Genomic DNA, 20,251 nt, shown 5'->3' with positions numbered 1-20,251 from the left:
GCGATGAGTTTGCACTAGCTCCGTAGAATTTTTGGCTTACAAATAATGATGATGACAATGTTGGTGGTGGTGGTGATGATGATGCAGCTATCCTTGATTATTGTAACTCACTTTACGTGGGGCTGCCCTTGAAGCGGACCCAGAAACTCCTTACAGGGTCCCTGCCGCAGGACCACATTCATCCAGTGCTTTACCAGCTGTACTGGCTCCTGGTGGAGTACAGGATCAGATTTAAGGTGCTGGTTTTGACCTTTAAAGCCCTATGCAGCTTGGGACCCTCGTACCTACAGGACCGCCTCTCCTGGTATGCCCCGCGGAGGACCTTAAGGTCCACAAATAACAATATTTTGGAGATCCCGAGCCATAAGGTGGCTAGATTGGCCTCAACTAGGGCCAGGGCCTTTTCAGTATTGGCCCCGACTTGGTGGAACGCTCTCTCACAGGAGACCAGGGCCCTGCGGGATTTGACATCTTTCCGCCTGGCCTGCAAGATGGAGCTGTTCCACCTGACCTTTGGGTTTTGATTTGGGCCATTTTAAAATGAGGCTGCATTTTAAAACAATTTTTAAATCTAAATTATATTTTAATCTGTATTTTAATCAATTGTTTTTCTTTCTTTTACATTTTATTGTAACTTTATTGATGTCAGCCACCCTGAGCCCGGCTCTCACTGGGGAGGGCGGGGTATAAATAAAAATTTATTATTATTATTACTATCCTACATGCCATATCATATATATTATTCATCCCCCTAAATTTCAAAAGTGGTTTATGAAGAGACACGTGCTGCTGCTGATCCACAGAGGAGAGGGGCACTTCTAGGTTTATAGAAGATGTTTTTCAGATTCTGGTCATTTAATTATAACCTAAATTCTAACCCTGCTTGTCGATGCAGTCCACTGCCACCCAGCTTTATACATTTTAGATCCTTATTTGCCTAGATGAGAAAGACTCTAGAGTCTAGACCACTTACTAATAAACAGAAGAAACATTTTGCATATTGGATAAACACATAAGCACAGGAATAGAGGAAGCTGCCTAGTAACAAATCAGAAGGTGGATTCAACTAGCTCAGTGTTGCCCTCTGACTGGCACAGCTCTTCAGGATTTCAGACAGGAATCTTTCCCAACTTTAGCAGGAGAAGCCAGGAATTGAACCTAGGACTTTTGCATTCAAAGTGTGTGCACTGTCACTTAGTTACATGGTAGGAAATAGGTTGTCAATAGAGGCAGCTGACACCTTTAACCCGAACCTCTGCATTTGCAATCTGTTTTGCATGATAAAGAATTAAAGAACAGAATAAGCAAGCTTCCAATTTATATTCTCTAGTTTAAATTCCTCCTTGCAAACAAATGACTTGCACAGGTTGCAGAGTTGTAAAATGTGCTTTATATGTATTTTAGGAACACTGTAGGGCAGGCATGAGCAGACATCTGGCTTGTCAGATCTACTTCATTTGCTCCGGGAACCCTAATATCTACCAATCAGTGCCAGATGCAAAAGATATACATAGTTATAATTAAATAATAGCGTGTTTTGAGCACTTTCTGAGCCTAGGAACTTGTTTACAGAGCCTGAGCTGAGCTGAGCTTGCAGCCCTTCCACTTAATTTCAGCAGCCTTAATTTCTTAATTTCAGCAGCATAATTCAGATGAAAATAAGTTGCTTTGTTGTTGCTATTATTAAAGAATTGGGAGCCAGAAATACTTGCTGATCAGCTGCAAATTCTTTTAATAGAGCCAGATCTACCATCTACCCACCCCTGCTGTAGGATACCATGTGTGCTAATTACCATATCAATTAAAATAAGTCAAAAACAACATTCCAACAAGTTATGCCTCTTAAGTGATTTGTTAACTATGCATATGCTATTATTTATGAAACTCATTTCCAGTAATTAATTCCGAATAAGGCTGTATAAGGCTGCCATCCTATAACCAGTTACAGGTAGGTAGCCGTGTTGGTCTGAGTCGAAGCAAAATAAAAAAATTCCTTCAGTAGCACCTTAAAGACCAACTAAGTTTATATTTTGGTATGAGCTTTCGTGTGCATGCACACTTCTGTATCTGAAGAAGTGTGCATGCACACGAAAGCTCATACCAAAATATAAACTTAGTTGGTCTTTAAGGTGCTACTGAAGGAATTATCCTATAACCACTTAGCTGGTAGGAAGCCCCACTGAACTCAATGGGACTTATTTCTGAGTAGACATGGCTTGGCTCATGCTGTAAGGCAGAGCAGTCCAACTTTTCATGTCAAGTGGACCACAAAAGTATTTTGACATGAAGCTACCTTGTCGCACGGGGTAGGGATCAAGGCCAAAATTTGATTCCCCCTCCCCCCCAGCCCTCATGCTGCCTTCCCAAAACCAGCTAAGCAAGACACTGAGCTTTCAAAAGGAGGCATGAGGCTCTGGCATGATCATAGGCTCCTCCCACCTGCTTCGCAAAGCTGGAAAAGTGATAACTGGGCTATGGGAAGGCAGTGTGAGGACTGGGGTGGGACATCAAATGCCAAAAAGGCATTGAGGGCGGCCACATGTGGCCCTTGGGCCAAGCATTGGACCACCCTGCTGTAAAATATTAGTAACTACCCAAGTGTCAATCACAAAGGGACTTTCCAGACTTTTTTTCGCCTGTGTGTCTCAGCATTTCAGTACTATTAACAATGGCCATATTCACAACATACAGTACTTTTAAAGCACTTGGATACTGTTCACAAATGATAACATTTATTTATTTGTTTCATATACTACAACATGCAAGTAGTACTTATACGCAATCAATTTCAATTAATATATTTGATCATATATACAGTATATATATAGGGACCCAGGTGGCACTGTGGGTTAAACCACAGAGTCTAGGACTTGCTGATCAGAAGGTCGGCGGTTCAAATCCCTGCAACGGGGTGAGCTCCCGTTGCTCGGTCCCAGCTCCTGCCCACCTAGCAGTTCGAAAGCACATCAAAGTGCAAGTAGATAAATAGGGACCGCTCCGGCGGGAAGGTAAACGGCGTTTCCGTGTGCTGCTCTGGTTCGCCAGAAGCAGCTTTGTCATGCTGGCCACATGACCCAGAAGCTGTCTGCGGACAAATGCCGGCTCCCTCGGCCTATAGAGCGAGATGAGCGCCGGAACCCCAGAGTCGGATACGACTGGACCTGATGGTCAGGGGCCCCTTTACCTTTACCTTACAGTATATATATTCCTACGATATCAAAACCTCTCATTTTTCTGAATAAAAAACCAAACAACTAACAAAGACCTGACTTTTATAAAGTCCTTTAGTTTTCATTCAGTTCAATGTACAATGTTTACTTAAAATCCATAATTAAAGTTAGGGGAGGTAGGCACTGAGATAATAGGTTAATTGAAAACTGGATCTTGTTTATTGCTTACTGGAATTGCAGCATGCAAGTTACAGTAACCCTTATATATTCTTTGGAGGTGTGCAGATTTAAGAAACAGTGGATTTGTATTCTATTAATTAAATTTTTTTTGTGTGTGATGCCATTTCTTATACTGCAAGCGTCTCAGGTCCTCAAGGATTTTTCCAGCTCTACAAACCAAACCCAAGATTTCCCTTTGGCTTCACTAGTGTTTTCAACTTCTTCTGGTTATGCTGAGACAATAATTCTTTCTTCTTTCTCCCTCCTCCATCCATTGTGTTTCTTCTCTCTCTGATCTTGCAAATTCAAGTCCAGCCGTGCTGTGCCTGCTGGATTTCCTCTTTCCACTGACCTACATCATTTCTATTGGCTTTCACTCACTCAGCCTCATTACACCAATCTTCTGCCTCAACCTCATTAGTATTTTCCTATCTTTGTGGCTTCACTTTTCATGCCATCTGCTATATCCTGCATGACTCATCATTAGAACAACAAAAATCCCTCCTCATGCTAAAGCAACAATAAGCTCAGCAAATTGTCTGCTCTCCTGTCAAAGTGTGGGAAGAACAAAGCTGAATACAAAGGTGGTGCTGAATTAAAATCTGAATGGAAACATTTTTTTAAAAGATATAAAATCCCCTGCAGGTGCCTAACACCCGTTCAATTTTGGTTGATGTTAGCACACTGAAAATTCTTCCTTTTTAGATGTCTTGGTTTGAAGCTGTTACAGTCCTAAATCTGAACATATCTGAAATCTTTTCTAGCACATTTTTACCGGTACACAGCACTGTAAACATTATTCAGTCTTAAAATCCATCTGAAAATGGTAAGAACAAAAGGCAGTTGTGAGGGTTTCCAAAACAATTTCTTGAAACTGAGCGAATGGTCATTAAAATGGCAAATGCAATGTGGGCAAGTGTAAAGTGATGTGCACATCAGAGCCAAAAATCCTAATTTCACATAAACACTAATAGGGCCTGAACAGGCAGGGACTGACCAGGGAAAAGGTCATGTGATGAATAGATCAATGAAAATCAGCTATGAGAAAAGCAAATTTTATACTAGGGATAATTAGGGAAGGGACTTAAAATAAAACTGCCAATATCTTTATGCCATAATTCAAATCTATGGTGCAACCATGTTTGGAATACAGTGTTTGGTTATGGCTGCTGCACCTCAGAAAGGGTATTGTCTGGTTGAAATAAGCTCAGAAATAAGCAACCAAACGATCAAGGGGCTGGAGTGACTATCCTATTAGAAAAGGTTCCAACATTTGCAGCTTTCTGGTTGGGAGTACAAGGGAAGGGGAAACATGATAGAGCTGTGTTAAATTATGTATAGATTGGGAAAAGTGGATAGATAAAGGAATTTAATAAAGAGAGTTTTCTTCATCTCTCAGAATACTTGAATCTGGGGTCACCTAAGGAATCTGAATATTTGAAGATTCAGGACAGGTAAAGTACTTCTTCACACTGCACATTGGGAAACTGTAAAACTCACTGGCACTTGGTTCACTTTAAAAGGCTAGACTTTGGTGCACTTACTTGATGGGCTTGGAGCCAGAACTAGCAGGTTCTTCTTCTGTTTCTATCCTCAGAAATATGAAACATGGTCCAAATTAAGTTATGCACATGTAGGTCTGATAAACCTTGATAGGTGAGATAATGCTTTTGGGAATGTTTGGTTTATGAAATAAACATTCAAATGCAACCCACAGGAAAAAAAATGTCAAAACAACAAGGCTGCTCCCTGTTCCATCAGTCACTCAGGGTTCAAATTCATTTTCCTGCCTCAGTGCTGCTTTTTAATGTGTGCAATCTAGCCAGGTTGCTTTCTGCTTGCCGTCAATAAATCCCACATCCACTCTCCATTAAGATAAGGTTACCAGATTTTTTTTTTCAAACAATCCAGGGACACTTTTATTTTATTTTTTGAAAAGAGAAAAAAGTTATTTAAAAAAGGTTTTTTTTTTTAAAAAAAGAAGTAATATCTTCTCTTCTGTGGTCTTCTCTGTCGTGCAGCCTTCCTCTGGGCCCTGGCCTGCTCTCTAGGAGCGCTAGCTGCCGTGGAGTAGACTCAGGTCAGGCCTGGGCTCGGCCATGTGTCCTTGCCCTTCTGGTGCTCTCCTACCTCTTCTCCTCAGCGGCAGCAGCAGCAGTGGTAGTGCAGCAAGGTCAGGGCTAATCATGCAACATTAATTCCCTACTAATAAATCTACAACACTTAAAATATAAATCCAGGGACATTAAATGAAATCCGGGGACATTCCGGGGACAGATTTGTAAATCTGGGGACTGTCCCTGGGAAACGGGGACATCTGGTAACCATACATTGAGGTGTCGGAGAGTTACTTTCTTGAATATCACAGTATGTTACGATAATGAACACAATTAGTGATGACTATTTTCATTCCATATATTTATTGCTTTGTTTGGCTAGAGTGAGATTCATATGCCAATACTGCAATCTCTGGAAAGAAAGTTCAAGGAACATTAAAGGAATAAGTGAGAAATCAACAGATCAATGAATCAAGCATGAATGAATGAATGAGTGCTCTCACTGAATCACAGAGGGATAGTGTAATTAGTGTGTAGCAGCAAATACAATATTGCAACATCGTAAAGACTAAGAGGGATAATGTGCTTAAATGCATATAGATTAGGGTTCAACAAACATATGTGTATGGTGTACACACAAACACATACAGATATGCATAAACATAGAGATGAAATGAAAAAGAGAAAACAAAAGCTGTAGGTCATGAAATGTAGGAGGTCCACTGGCCAATATGTGTTTTGTTACCTTTCTATGTAAAGCTTACACAAATACAACATAAGAAACAACCTATTCAAGACAGCGGCAATTGGTGCTACTATCTGGGTAGCAAACTATGGTCAGCTAATTTAACAGCTGCAGGGAGGCATTCCTTCTGCAGTGCACGGGTCAATTCTGATCTTACATGCTTTTGAACTTTGCATAGTAATAGCCTTTTGGTCTCATTCTTTTCATTCCTCCCTCCCTTATTTCTTCTACTTGTAAGCTGCCCAGAAGACTTTGCATTATGGTGCTGAGTTGTGGAGGCAGCCCTAGGGTGCCTTTGTGTCAAAGCTAGAAAACTTGCAATTATGACAAAATGTGAAAAAGGAGGATGGCGAGTACTATGTCATCACACAGTGCAGGATGTAAAATACCTGGGCTTTTTGTTTTGTTTTGGGTTTTTTTTTAAAGGAGGGAAAGTTAAGGTATAAAGTCAGGACAATGGAAAGGCTTGCAAAAATAAAACCAAGCCAATACAGAGTTAAACAATTTACTGCCCCAATGACCACCATGTAAGGTGTGCGGGCTGTAGTTGTTAGAATCTGGATCTCTCTCTCTCTGATGCCACCACAGCTCCAGAGGCAGCAGGTGCATGTTCCTCCTGTTATCAATGCAGTATATTATTTATAACAATTTACTTATTTATTTTATTTTTTATTAAGTTTATATACTTCCCTTCAGCCGAAGATCACAGGGTGGTTTACAATATAAAAGCTATTTAATATCAGAGAGAGAGAGAGCTCTTTTTACCACGCAGCTTAAAAAAAAATTAAAACACCTATCGATTTATGGCCCATTGATGCTTGTGTTGTCTTGGCCCATAGTCTAAGCTCATTTATTATTCCACGAAAGCACTTCGTTTAGCACATATTGGTGATTACCACTTGCCACGTTTTTATTAAACACGTTTCAGTTTATGATGGAGAAGGAGGTGGTATTCAGAATTCGCCTAATGCCTCTCTCAGGAACCAAAGTCCTCGCCAGTCGTTCGGCACAGAAACAATGACCTCATGCCCCTTTCGGCTACACACACACACAGCGGCTGTGGCTGCTTTATTGTCCCGCTGGGGCTGCGTTGCAAACGAGTTTCCCTTCCCTTGCTCTTCCACAAACGCAGAAGTGAGGAAGGACTACAATTCCCAGTGTGCCTTTCGATAGCTGCGCGAACAGAGAGGAGGAGGGAGAGAGAGAAAAGTTAGGAGCGAAGGAGCAGTGCTTGGAATCACTGAGGCCGCTGTGCGCATGCGGGCAGGAGCCCTGGGAGAGAATGCCAGCGCAGGAGCTCCTATTCTCAGAGCGGGTTTACGCCCGGTCGTGCGTGTGCGGGACCGCGCTGCCTTAGGAGCGTGCGCTACGCGATTTGCGCGGCGTTGTTGTGAATGGCGGGGGGAGGGGGGAAAGGCGGGGTGTATTCTATGCCTTGTATGCATGCATGCATGTATGTGAGTGTGTGCGGTAGTTGGTAGTGGCGGCGGCGGCGGCGGCGGTGGGAGGAGGATGATGTCAGCCTGCGAATGTCAACAATGTAGCGATTGAGGGGAGTAGGCGGCGTTCCATTGGGAAGAGCGCGAGCCACCGGGAGAGTCAGTGGAACCAACAGGACGGGGGCAGCAGCCGCAGCAGCAACAATACGACGACGCCGGGCTGCGAAGAAGCGCGGAGCTGCCGCCGCCGCCTCCGCCTTGTGCACAGAAGCCCCCGAGTGCTGCAGCGGCAGAGCAAGCCCTGCGTGGCTCCCCCCTGCCACCCCCCTCTCTGCCTCCCCCCACATCCCTTTTCGCCGTTGCAGCCTCTTCTTCCTCCACCACCGCCACCCTCTTCCACTTCCCCGCCCCCTCCTTTTTATATGTCTATATCCATTTCTATCCCCCCTTCCTTTTATGTCTATGTATATGCATGCCTATATGCGCGTGTACATAGGCATATCTAAAACTCCTCCTGTGCAAGACTTCGCTTCGCGAGGCAGCTGGCTGTTGTTGTTTTCATTTCATTTTATTTTTTGATCGGAGAGCAAGTCGGTATGTGACCGGCGCCTTCTTTGAGGCGCACATTTTTCTACAGACCACCTCAGCGGCCACCGCGAGAGCCCTTAGCGAGATCCAGTTTTTTTTTTTTAAAAAAAAAGACTTATATAGATAGATATATTTCGCCCCGACGTTGGCAGGGAAAGGACCGGTCGCTTATCGAAAGTTGCGTGGACGAGAAGGTGAGCCTCGTTCTCTCTTTTTCTTCTCAGGATGGGAGGGGGGCGAAGTTTGGCGCCGTGGGTTATCTGGGGGGGGGGAGGGCTGCTTTCCTCGCGGCGGGAGGGAGGCTTTATTTCTCTGCCTTTGCGCCTTTGTACAATATTCTGGCGGGAGACCAGCCTCGTTGATCCGGAGGCTTCAGAAAGTCGAGACGTTGCAGCGCGGGAAGTGTACACGAAGCGAAGCCAGACCTGTTGTGTGAGGAGGCGGACGGCCGTGTGTTGCGCTCCGAGAAGATCTGTTGTGTGCGTGTGTGTGGATTGTGACCGGCACTGCTTTGGCTCTGTTGGGAGTCCCGCGCAAGGGTGGCTTTTATAGGTGGCTGGGGAGGAGCGAAGCGGAGGGAGGGGTGTGTGTGTGTGGCGTGGAGAGGGTTAGGCCTGCCTTACACAGTGGGCATTTTTTAATTTCATTAAAGCTTCCGTCCCAGCGCGCCAGGGGAAAAGTGGTGACTGCCCTGTGCATGCCCGGGGATGGGTGTTTTGAGCAAGCCCGCAGGAGGAGGAGCTCAGGATAGTAAGTCGGAAAGCGGGGAAGGGGAGGGGTGGAGTGGAGAGAGAGCGACTCTTGTTTTTCATGCGAGCAGCTGTCAGATTGCGAGGCCTTTTTAACAAGCTGGGAAAGAGGGAAGGGGGAGTTGGCAGGCAAATATTCCCTGGCCTTGCACATCTACTTTTATGAATTCTCCCCTTCCCCCAAATGTGTCTCCGGTGCATTCCAGTTTTCCTGTGCTGCAACAGCGACTTGATGGTTCTCAACTGGGCTTGGGAAAAGCTTGTGCAGAACCTGGGAATGCCTTGAGACAAGTTCTAAGAAAGGAAGAGGTTGTGTTGCTGCTGCTGCTGAGGGTTGCTTCAGGTGGTGCTGAATGGTGAGCGGGCAGAGAGGAGATGGGTTTCTTTTTGTGAGCTTGTTTTGTTTGTTCAATCTGGGTGGCTAAATGCTTACTGCCAGATCCTTATTAAAGCCATCCAGCATGGGCAAAGGCATGCAAAGCTGCTCTCATTATACCCGCTGCTTCTGACCTCATCCTCCCATTGGGGTTTCCTATTCATAAGTCGATATGGATGGGGGTGTCAATCTGGTCAGCACCTCAAATCCTTTCTTGCCTCCTCTTCTCCCTCCCTTTCCTTCTTTGGGGCACAATAGGAATAACTTTGGGTGCATTGCAATGAAATGAACACTTTGGGAGTCAATACTACATTGCAAGTTCACGTATATTCAAAGGCAGTGTCCAGTATTATTCTGTTGATTGCTTTGAAGAGAAATTTATGTTCTGTTTCCTCCCAGAGAGAGATCTGGAACATGCATTTCTGAAAGTACTTGGGTCACTGTGTGCGAGTGTGCATACTTAGGACATCAAAAATGATTGCTTCATTTATAGCGTCAGGCTGCCAAATAATTTAATTACTGGAAGTGCCTTGTGGCAAGCAAAACTCTCCTTTAAATTATTTGCGACAAACGTTGGAAGATGCTTTCTTGTAACACAAAAGATTGTGCCGTAGTTTTTTTTTTTAAAAAAAAAGTGGTTTCTATATCAATTTAATCTGTTGAGTTGCACAGCAAAGGATAATTACTTCCCAACAAAATACAGCATCTCACTTGCCTAGTGGGTTCCCAAAATAAGATAATGCCAAATGAAAGACCACATTTTTCATCTCTCTCTCTATTCTGTATAAAGTTGGAGAGAGATGTTAACGCCGATAATTATTTTCCCAGATCATTAAAATGTAACATACAGACCAGGCATCTTAACTGCAAAGGCTTTGGCTGTCATGAAGTAAGCTAAGTGTGAAATCATGCCTCTCCTTTTGTGGAACAGGCTATTTTTGTAAATCACCAGGCATTTTTCTTAAAACGCTTATTGTGAGATCATTGGGCTTTTCATTACTGAGGCACTGGCAGATTTTGAGTAAACTTTTCCCTCCATTTGATCAGGATGTGGATGTGACACCTTCTTACACGGAGGGGCCATAGTTTAGTGACAGAGAACATCTTTATGTGCAGATAGTCTCTAGTTGAATTTTTTGCCATCTCTAGTTAAAAGGACAAGAAAGACCTATCTCTGCTTGAGATCCTGGAGAACTTGCCAGTCAGAGAAGGCAATGCCTGGGACAGATTGGCAAATAGTCCAAACTAGCATAGGAAGCCATATTAAAAGAAGGCTAAATTATTTTTACTGCCAAAGGATAACATTTATTCGCATTTTATTGTAAGAAAATACGATTTTAGTGGAGACAGAACATAGGCATGTGCTGCCTAATCCTGTTTGTGCTTATTCAGAAGAAAGCCCCATTGAGTTCAATGAAAATTTTACTCTTATGTGCTTTAGAATGTAGGCCAAGACTGGACTTCTGTTCACACTTACCAGGGAGTAAGTCTGCTGATCAGAATTGGACTTGTTTTCAGTAAATATGCAATGGATCGGTCTGTAATAGTCCTAAACCCTACTAAATACGAGCATTTTCCTATGTAATTCTAGGGAGAAATTGTACTAAATAGAGGACACATGTGTACCTAGCACAACGTATTATATATGTTGTATATATGTAGTATAGCATAGTGATTGAGGAGCTGAGCTACAAATAAGAAATTCCTGGTTTGAAATTTGCCTCTGCTTTCATTAAGTCATGTGCCTTTCACTATGGCAATTCATAGCGTTATGATGAGCATGAGTCAGCTGGGTATTGGGCTCACATGAACCCTTCTCCCCTGTCTTCCTTTGACCTAGCTGCAAAAAGGCAATTGGAAGCTTCAATTTCCACTTCCACATTTTAAACTAACCAGAGTTAGTTAAATATGGATTTAGGGGGATTTTGGTTTGAGTAAACTGGTTTTTTTTCAAATAAGCCAGGATCATGCTATTGAGTATTATCCTGGCTTGTTCTAAAACCATAGCATAAAAGTGAAAACAAAATAATTTAATAAAAAGTGGTTCCAATCCTCTCCCTATATCCATACCAGGGAGCGATAACATGTGAGCCGAAGTGTGATAAATGTTAAAGCAGGCATAAGTGTTAAAGCATGCTCCAGATGTTTGGGACTACAACTCCCATCACCCCTAGCTAACAGGACCAGTGGTTAGGGATGATGGGAATTGCAGTCCCAAAACATCTGGAGGGCCGAGTTTGCCTATGCCTGTGTTAAAGCCATATTTTAGTAGTGCACCACAACCCCAGCAAATATAGGCATGACTTGACCTATAGCAGGGATGGGGTACTGGATCTGGCTGGTTTTTCAGTTCATTATTTCTCCCATCCCACTCCATGGTCAAGTAGACAGGTGGGCAGGGCCACAATGATGTTAGATAAGGCCCCCCCCCATATTTTTGTCCTCATGGTTTGAAATCAAATTTTGCAGTCAAAGACTCAAGCCGTAAAGCACGAATGATCAGCTGGTGTTGGGTACTGTGAAGTTCTGTGCCAAGGGCTTCAAAAGACCCCCAAGTCAGCTGATTGTCACATCGTGCTACACCGCTTCAGCTAAGCCAGGTCTCTCATATGGTGTTGGGCATGGAGCAGATGAGCATGACATGATCAAAATGGCCTCATGAGCCAAATGGGGAACCATGATTAGGCCCACAAGATGAAGGTTCTCCATGCCTTACCTTTATATTGTGTTTTATAAATGGCTAAGGGGACCCAGGTGGCGCTGTGATTAAACCACTGAGCCTAGGGCTTGCTGATCAGAAGGTCGGCGGTTCGAATCTCTGTGACGGGGTGATCTCCCGTTGCTTGCTCCCAGCTCCTGCCAACCTAGCAGTTCGAAAGCACGTCAAAATGCAAGTAGATAAATAGGAACCGCTACAGCAGGAAGGTAAACGGCGTTTCCATGTGCTGCTCTGGTTCTCCAGAAGCGGCTTTGTCATGCTGGCCACATGACCTGGAAGCTATACGCCGGCTCCCTCGGCCAATAATGCGAGATGAGCGCGCAACCCCAGAGTCGGTCATGACTGGACCTAATGGTCAGGGGTCCCTTTACCTATAAATGGCTAAGCCTGCTTCACTCATTAAGATTCACTCGTGAACATTTTAACATGGAAGTTTGGTGTGATTTTTTTAAAAAAATGAGTAACTATTTTTATTGCCTATTTGAAGTTTATTTAAGTTCAACACACATCAAATATACCCCCCTAATAATAATAATAATAAAGATGTATCTGAGATGTTTAGGTCAGCATTGTAGCTTTTTAGATATGGCAATGAATAGATTTTAAGGAAACATAGCTAAGAAAACAAAATGCTAATACATTTTAGCCTGTAAACAGTAAATAATACTCCAATTATTTTTTTTAAATGAATACCAAAATTGCCAGTTCTGCCCTGTTGTAAAATACTTACTCACACTGCAGCCCAAATTGAGATATGTCGTTGAAAATATTGGATGCTTGACATCAAATTCTTAGTGTAAAAGGGATGGCGTTTTGTTTTGTGTTTCTTTTTCAACTCCCTGCTTTACAAGCGTGGGAATAAGAGTAGGGATTGTATGTTGGTATTCCCAGTTCTGCAGATAACTTGTTCTGTGACATGCTTCATTTTCTCAAGCTGTACAGGTAATGCCTACAGCGATGTTATAAAGATGATTGATGTTTTCAAGTGAGTTAAGAGATCTCTTGATGAGCAAATACTGTAGAGGTTCAAGCAACAGTTGAGGTAAACTCCAGACCTAATTAGCTTCTGGAAGGTATGCATTCATATGCAATTGTAGGCAGGAGAGACAGGTTGAGGTGTGGAGGGATGACTACACACTGCTTCTTAACTTGCCACTAGAGAGCCTTGTGGGAAACTTGCAGTGCAATCCTGTGTATGTTCACTCAGAAGTGAAGTTCAATAAAGCTGTGAATAAAACTGCAGCCTTAATCATAAAACCCAAAGTTCTGGGTTTATCCAGACAAAGAAATGCACGTGTGACCTTTTGTGAACAACCTCTTTGTGAAAACAGAGCAGGTAGTGCTTTTTCACCCAGAGACAAATCACAGGGGATATTTTTGTAGGGACTTTTCAGGATTACATGCTACCTCAGTGGTGGCCCATGTATAAAAATGCAGCATATGCACACTCAGAAATGGATAAGGTGTGAGGTATTTGTTGCATACTTCAGCTGGGAGCTTAAGAACTATACAGTACAGCTATTTACACATGCTCAATGAACTTTTGGTTTGGTATCTTTGAATGGCAGCCCTCCCCCATCTTGGGTGGCAAACTGATTTTGAAATGTAGGGGATTTTCAAAAGCAGTTAAAGTGATAATGGCAGTTGGGAAGGGAGGGGGGTTTGCTGTTTAAAGAACACTATTCAAAAGTTTGGCTCTGCATGTACACATGTCGTTGAACATATTTAAAGTAGATCTTTGATCCCAGCCTTGATATGGAAGAAACTGCTTTGGATGACATCTCTGGCTTTGACATTCTCAGTTATGCAGCAGAGTTCATTATATGAACTTCCCCTTCTTGGAGCTTCTGCAGTAATTATGAGTTAAGCCAAATTTCTTTGGAGTTCAGACTTGGCTTCTGATTGGTTCAGCCTTCCTATCATTGGTTACTTGCCACAGTTGAACAGCTGCTGCTGTAGCTTTCATTTGACACCTGCATTCTGGGTGCCAAGACTCTAGGAAATATTGTTTTCAGTGTATTTCATAAAGACCCTGCAAGATACCTGGAAAAATACAATTCCTAGGGATTTTGCTGCCTATAATACTGTTGCTGTATGGGTGCCTAATCATAATAACTCTTATCTGGTAGCAATGGGAATAATGAAAAATTTTGAGGAAAGCAGCAAGCCTTGGGCATTGTCATATTCCCAGTGACATCTTCATAACCCAACATGGAATTCGGAAAGGGTCCAAATTTGAAAGAGTTAATTTGGGACCTGTCAGAGGTGTTGTAGGCTACTCCAGAGTAAAGACGCTCCAAGCCTCTGTGTCTTTAAGGCTTTTATTGTGCATTCTATGTACAGTGCAAAGAGAGCTTCAAGAACACATGTCTAGCTGCTTCCTTCAGATTCTCCCAATGCCCCCCGCCGGGAATGTTGCCAACATAACAGCTTCGGGACATGAAATCTCCTCCCCTTACGTGAAATCTCCTCCCCTTACGTCTGCGTGAGGAGGACTTCCTCAGTTCTGGCAAGAACTTAAAAGGGTGTACCTTTGATGTTTCTCCACTCAACGCTCTTGAGTTTTCCTCTCCCTCCCTTCCTGACAACAAGGGCTTGAGGGATGGCTCCTGGACGTTGTCAGAGCCCTGTTCCTCTGTGCCTCTGAGCTCTTCCCTTTCTCCTCCCCCTTCGCTGCTGTCTGCCTCATTATTGAAGCTGGAATGTAAGGGGTGTGGTCAGTCCCTGCACAACCATTCCCTTACAGGACCTATTCCAAGCCAAGATAAATTAGCTAAGTTTAGGTGATCCCATTCCAGATTGGGTCTGTTGTCAGTGGCTTGGTTTGCAGGTCCCATCGCTATGGTTTTATATGAACAAGCACTACTCCCCGCCACACTGACAAATAAGCTAGCATCATTCATGTTTGTTTCTTCCAAACAAACCAGAAGTGGTAGCAAATGTTTATGGTTGGCTTACTATTTGTGGTTTGTTTGGAGGAAACAAACCATGAATTCAGACAACATGATAAGCTTTGTCTGTTCCATGACAGTAGCAGGAATCAGGGAGGAACACTGCAAACTTTTCAGCTGTGTTTGTTCACATCATAGCATAGTTTGTTTAAAACAATGGTTTATTATGATATTTGAACTGGGCCAGTGACAGAGACTCTTCAGTGTTCATATTTACATGGACATGTGTCATGTCCCTGTCTTTGTCTTGAGGATATTCATCTTTTGTTTGTCATCAAGCCTTGGTATTCAGAGGTAATAACAGTCTATTAAAATAATGTAGCTTACTAGCTAGAGGCAGTATTTGATAAAAGTATGTTCAGATACATAATATGAGAAGGAACCTTGCAGATACTTGGCGCTGTAATAGGAAATTTGCTGAGCATGATAGCTTTGATATGATAGCAAACTATAGTGTGTGACCATTCCTTCATATACATTCCTGCAGTAGATATTGAACTAAGTAGAGCTACTTTTTATGGGTTCTTTGGTATATGGATATATGATATAATTTGGCAATCTGTATGGGAAGTAGATTTTTTTGTACAGATTTGCTAGTATGCTGTAACCTTAAGTGAATTACCACTTGTATATGTATGTATGTGAATTTTTATTGTAGGTTCCTAAATTATTCCATATTGTGATTCTATTAAAGGTTGATAATAAAGGATATTAAAGGTTGAGCGTCCAGAAAGGGAGGATATGAGCTCGAATAAATGAACGTGTATGTTCTTGTATAGTAGTAGTGAAGTATTGCTATCCTTTAGGTTTACCTGTAAGTATTTAATAATGTCTTCCACTAGGATATAGCTAACAGTTTCATTGTTTCACTTCTAAAATCCAATTCTGTATACCCTCTGAAACACTGAAAGAGAATGTTTCAAGCTTGTATAAAGTTATTCAGTAATTCTACCTCATACCAATTCAATATTTGATGATAATGTCTTGGCATGCAGAATTTATATACAGTGGTGCCTCGCAAGACGATCCGCAAGTCAATTCGTTTTGCGAAAAATTCATCTTGTGAATCACGGTTTCCCATAGGAATGCATTTAAATTTCTTTTTTTGCCCATAGGAACGCATTAATTAAATTTCAATGCATTCCTATGGGAAACTGCGATTCGCAAGACTAATTTTTCGCAAAACAAATTTGTCTTGCGAGTCACCATAAGATTGCAAGATGCATTCGTCTTGCAAAAAATTAGTCTTGCAGGGCATTCGTCTTGTGAGGTACCACTGTATCTGGTTCCGTCTTTTATGTGACCCCATATGATGCATCTTCTGATTAACGTAGCCTTTCATCAGCTATAGCTGTACCAATTTCATTGAATGCCCTGTGGTGTTAGGGAGTAAATATAATATGTTACACTGTTAATTTGGCGCAGATATTTTAAAATAATTGAACTTCCTATGTTAGCAATATAGACAGACCCTGATTCCATTAGTGGATTTCAAAGAACATAATAATGGTTTATCCTGGAATACTTCAAGTGCCCATTTTCCCTTTCTGAAGTCTGCATACGGTTTGCTACAACTGTGCTAATAATGCCTACTCAGCTCTTGCAAAACTTGGTCACTGTTTCTTCTGTTCTGAGCAGAACAAAATAAAGTAAAATAAAAAGAATCTTATGGCAGCTGCATAAATTAAGTATTCATTTTGAAGCTTGCCTCAAGAAAATGTAAAATGTATGAGCAGAGCCAGCTGAGTTGCAGCATGCTCGTTTTGCTTTCTAGTCAGACTGAAGCATCTTTGTAGTGTGTTGAAAAGCGTCATACTTAGCCTGCCACTGCTGGAGTTGAAATGATAATTTTAGAGCAAGCGAGCAGAGGAATGCATATAAATTTCTGTGTGATCAATAATGAGCTCAAATTGAAGCTACTGGCTTAGTACAACAATTACCAGCATTGACAGAAGAGCTATTGAATGAACAATGCATGCAAATCAAAAGGCAAAAGGGGTAGCATTTTTAAAAACAACAATCCAGAAACTAACCAATTTGGTGATATGTTATGTGAGTGACATATAATGTTTGTAATCTTCTATGGAAGGTTGAAAAATGGGTACTCTTCACTTGCTCATTGAGACTTGGGGTAGTCCAGTTTTCATACTTGGGTATGTTGCTATTTTGCTGCTATAGAAAATGACTTTAAGATAATGCTTTTTACGCATACAATGATACCCTATGCATGCTTTCCTGGAAGTAATTCCCTGTGCATTTAGGATCACAGCATTTGTCATCCTAAAAGAATAATGAATTGGTATACTAATTTCTTACTTGGCCCTAAACCTGAAACCTCTACAATTTTTGTGCATGTGGATAATATTGTTTCTGCATTGAAATCACTTATCCTAACATATTCATATTGAAATGAATCAAGAATACTCTGAAATCACTGTGTCCTGAAGCCCTGGCGTACCTGGCAGCAATTCCTCCCTAGTGTATACAGTCCCCAAAAGTGCAGTTCCATAGGACTTCTGAAATATCCAAGCCAAGGTCTATCCACATGGAAAGTTGGGCAGACACAGCACCTCAGCTCTGCTTCCCTTTTATACCTTGTGTGGTGATTGGAACTTCTGGGCTTGACGAAGCATGTGATCCTCACCTAAGCCTAGCTGAGGAATCTCCCAGAGCTAGTGAGCTGGGCTATGCACCCTTGCCTGTCTCTGCCTCCTAGAGTGTACTGCTTCCTGCACCTCAGAGCTGGCTTTGTTTGTGGAGACGGGGACCCCTTTGGCTCTGGTGAAGGATCCTGCTCCTCTGGTTTCAGGGCAGCAACCCCCATCCTCTCGCCACCCCATGAGTACATTCTATGTGTTTGGCTCTGGGTTCCTGTAGCACGTTCACATAATGGTCAAAAAGTAAAAGAATGGTGTTGCACATTATGGAGTATAGTGATAGTGCAGGAAATATACTGGCATGTATCTACGTACTAATTTCTTTAGTAGATACATGCTGTCCACATGTATTATGAAGCTAAACTGTGGCTTAGCACAGGGGTGGGGAGCCTGTTAGGCAATATCTTTACTTCTCCTCTCTCCATGGACCAACTCTCATCTATTCATCTCCCCACTTGTTAAAGTTGACCTGCTTAGATGGGGGAAGGTGTCTGCTTGACGAGCCCACTCCCTGCAGAGTAAGCAAGTAAGCATGCTCATGCCTTCTCTGTTCCTCCTGCTTTGGTTCGGAGTGAGATCTGTTTGGTTTAGAATGGGACGAACAATGGGTTCAGACGTAATGCTTAAGCCAAACCAAGGCTTAGCTCCTGGTAGCATGGTGGCTGCAGGAATGGCACAGGATTGAAGCTGCCATGATTTTCTCCCTTGGACTGGTATGTTTGTTCATTCATGCTAAGCCAAATTTTAGCTCACAGTTATGTGTGAACCAGGCCACTGTATGAAGAGGACTGAAAAGGTTAATAGATTGCTATAATCCTGTTGTTTGCAGGTCTACAATTTTAAGCCTGAGTGAAGTAGCAGCAATATGAGCAGATTGTGTTCATCATATTTCTGAATAATTGCAAGTGTTTCCCCTGCCTCTCAAAAACCAATCCAAAGCCTGTGAATTGGATCTTCGAGGTCAAAAGGCATTATCCTCTAGTATGACTAAATTCCGGCATTTTTCTTTCTAGAAATAAACCTTTTTTCTCCTGATTAGGAAGTCATTTATTAACTAGAGTATTTGATACTGTGAGTGTTCCAAGTTCAAGAAAAGACTCCCAACCTTAAAAAAGGAAGTGCATTTTACAGCCCGTGCAGTAAGTTGTGCTCTGTGACAACAATTTCATTTTTGAAAATAGAGAAGTGGCTCAAGTCCTTTGCTTGAATAAATAAGAAAGCTAAAACTAGTTGACTCTTGAAACTCAACTGCAGCTGCTAATTATAACTCACATTAAAATATTTTGAAAAAGAAAATATATGCAAGGTTTGAATAAGGAGAATAGAACTGTAAGTTGAAGGTTGTTTTGAATGCTAGTGTGTGTGCGCATGTGTGCCTGCACTTACTGAGTGGGAAGGGTTTTGTGTCTGTGTGTGCATTTAGCGTATTTGAGCCATTAAAAAATGTCAGCAGTTTCCTACAGGCAGCTCTTGCTGACTCACATGTCTGCCTGCAGCACAAGCTACCTTTAATTTAAACCGTGCACAATAGGAGAGCACAGACTCAGAGAATGTGAGAGAGGTGTTTTGTTGCTCAAAGGCTATTTTTAAGTTCCCTTTGCTGCGGCAGTTTCCTTCCTCATTAACACAATACAGCTTTCTTCTTCTTCATTTTAACATCTTCAGATTGCTCTTTAGATGCACATTTCAAGCAAATATGCCCATGTTTGCTGCACCCCTGCGGATGTGGGGTGGCTTCTACTGATGTTTTGTAGAATGTGCTTGTCTGTCTTGGGGGCTGCTCTACACATTGCATGACAGCACACCTAGGTTAAACGTTGAAAGCATATTTGACATGGAGATTCATTTAATCCATAGCTGCCAAGTTATCCCTTTTTTACAGGGATTTTCCCTTATGCTGAATAGGCTTCCTCGCGAGAAAAGCGAAAACTTGGCAGCTATGATTTAATCCTTTACCTGATTACTGCAGCCATGTTTCAAAACATACTTATCTCACTTACGCTTTTCAATTTTAGATACATATGTGCCTGTACATTTCCCCCAAAAAAACCTCCAAGCCACACAGTGATCATAGCTGGTGAGTTTCCATGAGGGTCTTGCTGGCTTCTATACCTATTGGATAATTGCAGATCATTACTTCTTTTTTCTCCTTTTCCCCTTTTCATTTCTTTCCTCCCCTGTTTTCTTTCTTGCCAAATGAATTCCTCATTAGTTACAACAGTGAATCTTGATTGCATAGGTATCTGAGTACACACCTGCATAGCAGTTTTTCATGCTGTCAGAACAACTAGAGAATTCCTGAACAGGCTTTTCTTGCAGCATTCCTCTGTGTAGCACTGTGCCTTCTGGCCAGTGATCCCACAATGGAGGGCCGTTCATTTTATGAATGGACAGGTGAATGCATGTGGCCTGCCAGAATACAGTGCACTGAAAAGTTCATATCTGGTCCCCTGTGATCTTAGGCAGGCATAATTTCACCATAGGATGGTGACCAGCATGATGCTAGTTCTAACTGTCAGGAGTAGATTAAATCCCAAAGTCTCATAATGCTCCTGTGGATTCAGCTTGTTTCATCTTTCCC

The 20,251-nt window shown here is 42.3% G+C and overlaps 1 protein-coding gene across 4 annotated transcripts in view; it reads left to right on the top strand.

The window, feature by feature from the left end:
• Positions 1–20,251, top strand: part of BACH2 (BTB domain and CNC homolog 2) — a 259,533-nt gene that overhangs the window by 62,769 nt on the left and 176,513 nt on the right. For 2 of the 4 annotated variants that reach the window (XM_035109373.2, XM_035109371.2), the window contains exon 1: positions 7,648–8,412. The exons of 1 other annotated variant lie outside the window; for it this stretch is intronic. The gene's annotated coding sequence lies outside the window, so the exon portion shown is untranslated. Of the gene's footprint in view, positions 1–7,647; positions 8,413–8,442; positions 8,969–20,251 lie in introns of those variants that run through there. One more of the 4 variants, XM_060272597.1, reaches the window with a different exon arrangement.

The sequence above is a fragment of the Zootoca vivipara genome, chromosome 3 (assembly GCF_963506605.1).
Source record: "Zootoca vivipara chromosome 3, rZooViv1.1, whole genome shotgun sequence".
Taxonomy (NCBI): domain Eukaryota; kingdom Metazoa; phylum Chordata; class Lepidosauria; order Squamata; family Lacertidae; genus Zootoca; species Zootoca vivipara.
The sequence above is the reverse complement of the archived record's forward strand: the minus strand, read 5'-3'. Positions and strand labels throughout refer to the sequence as shown.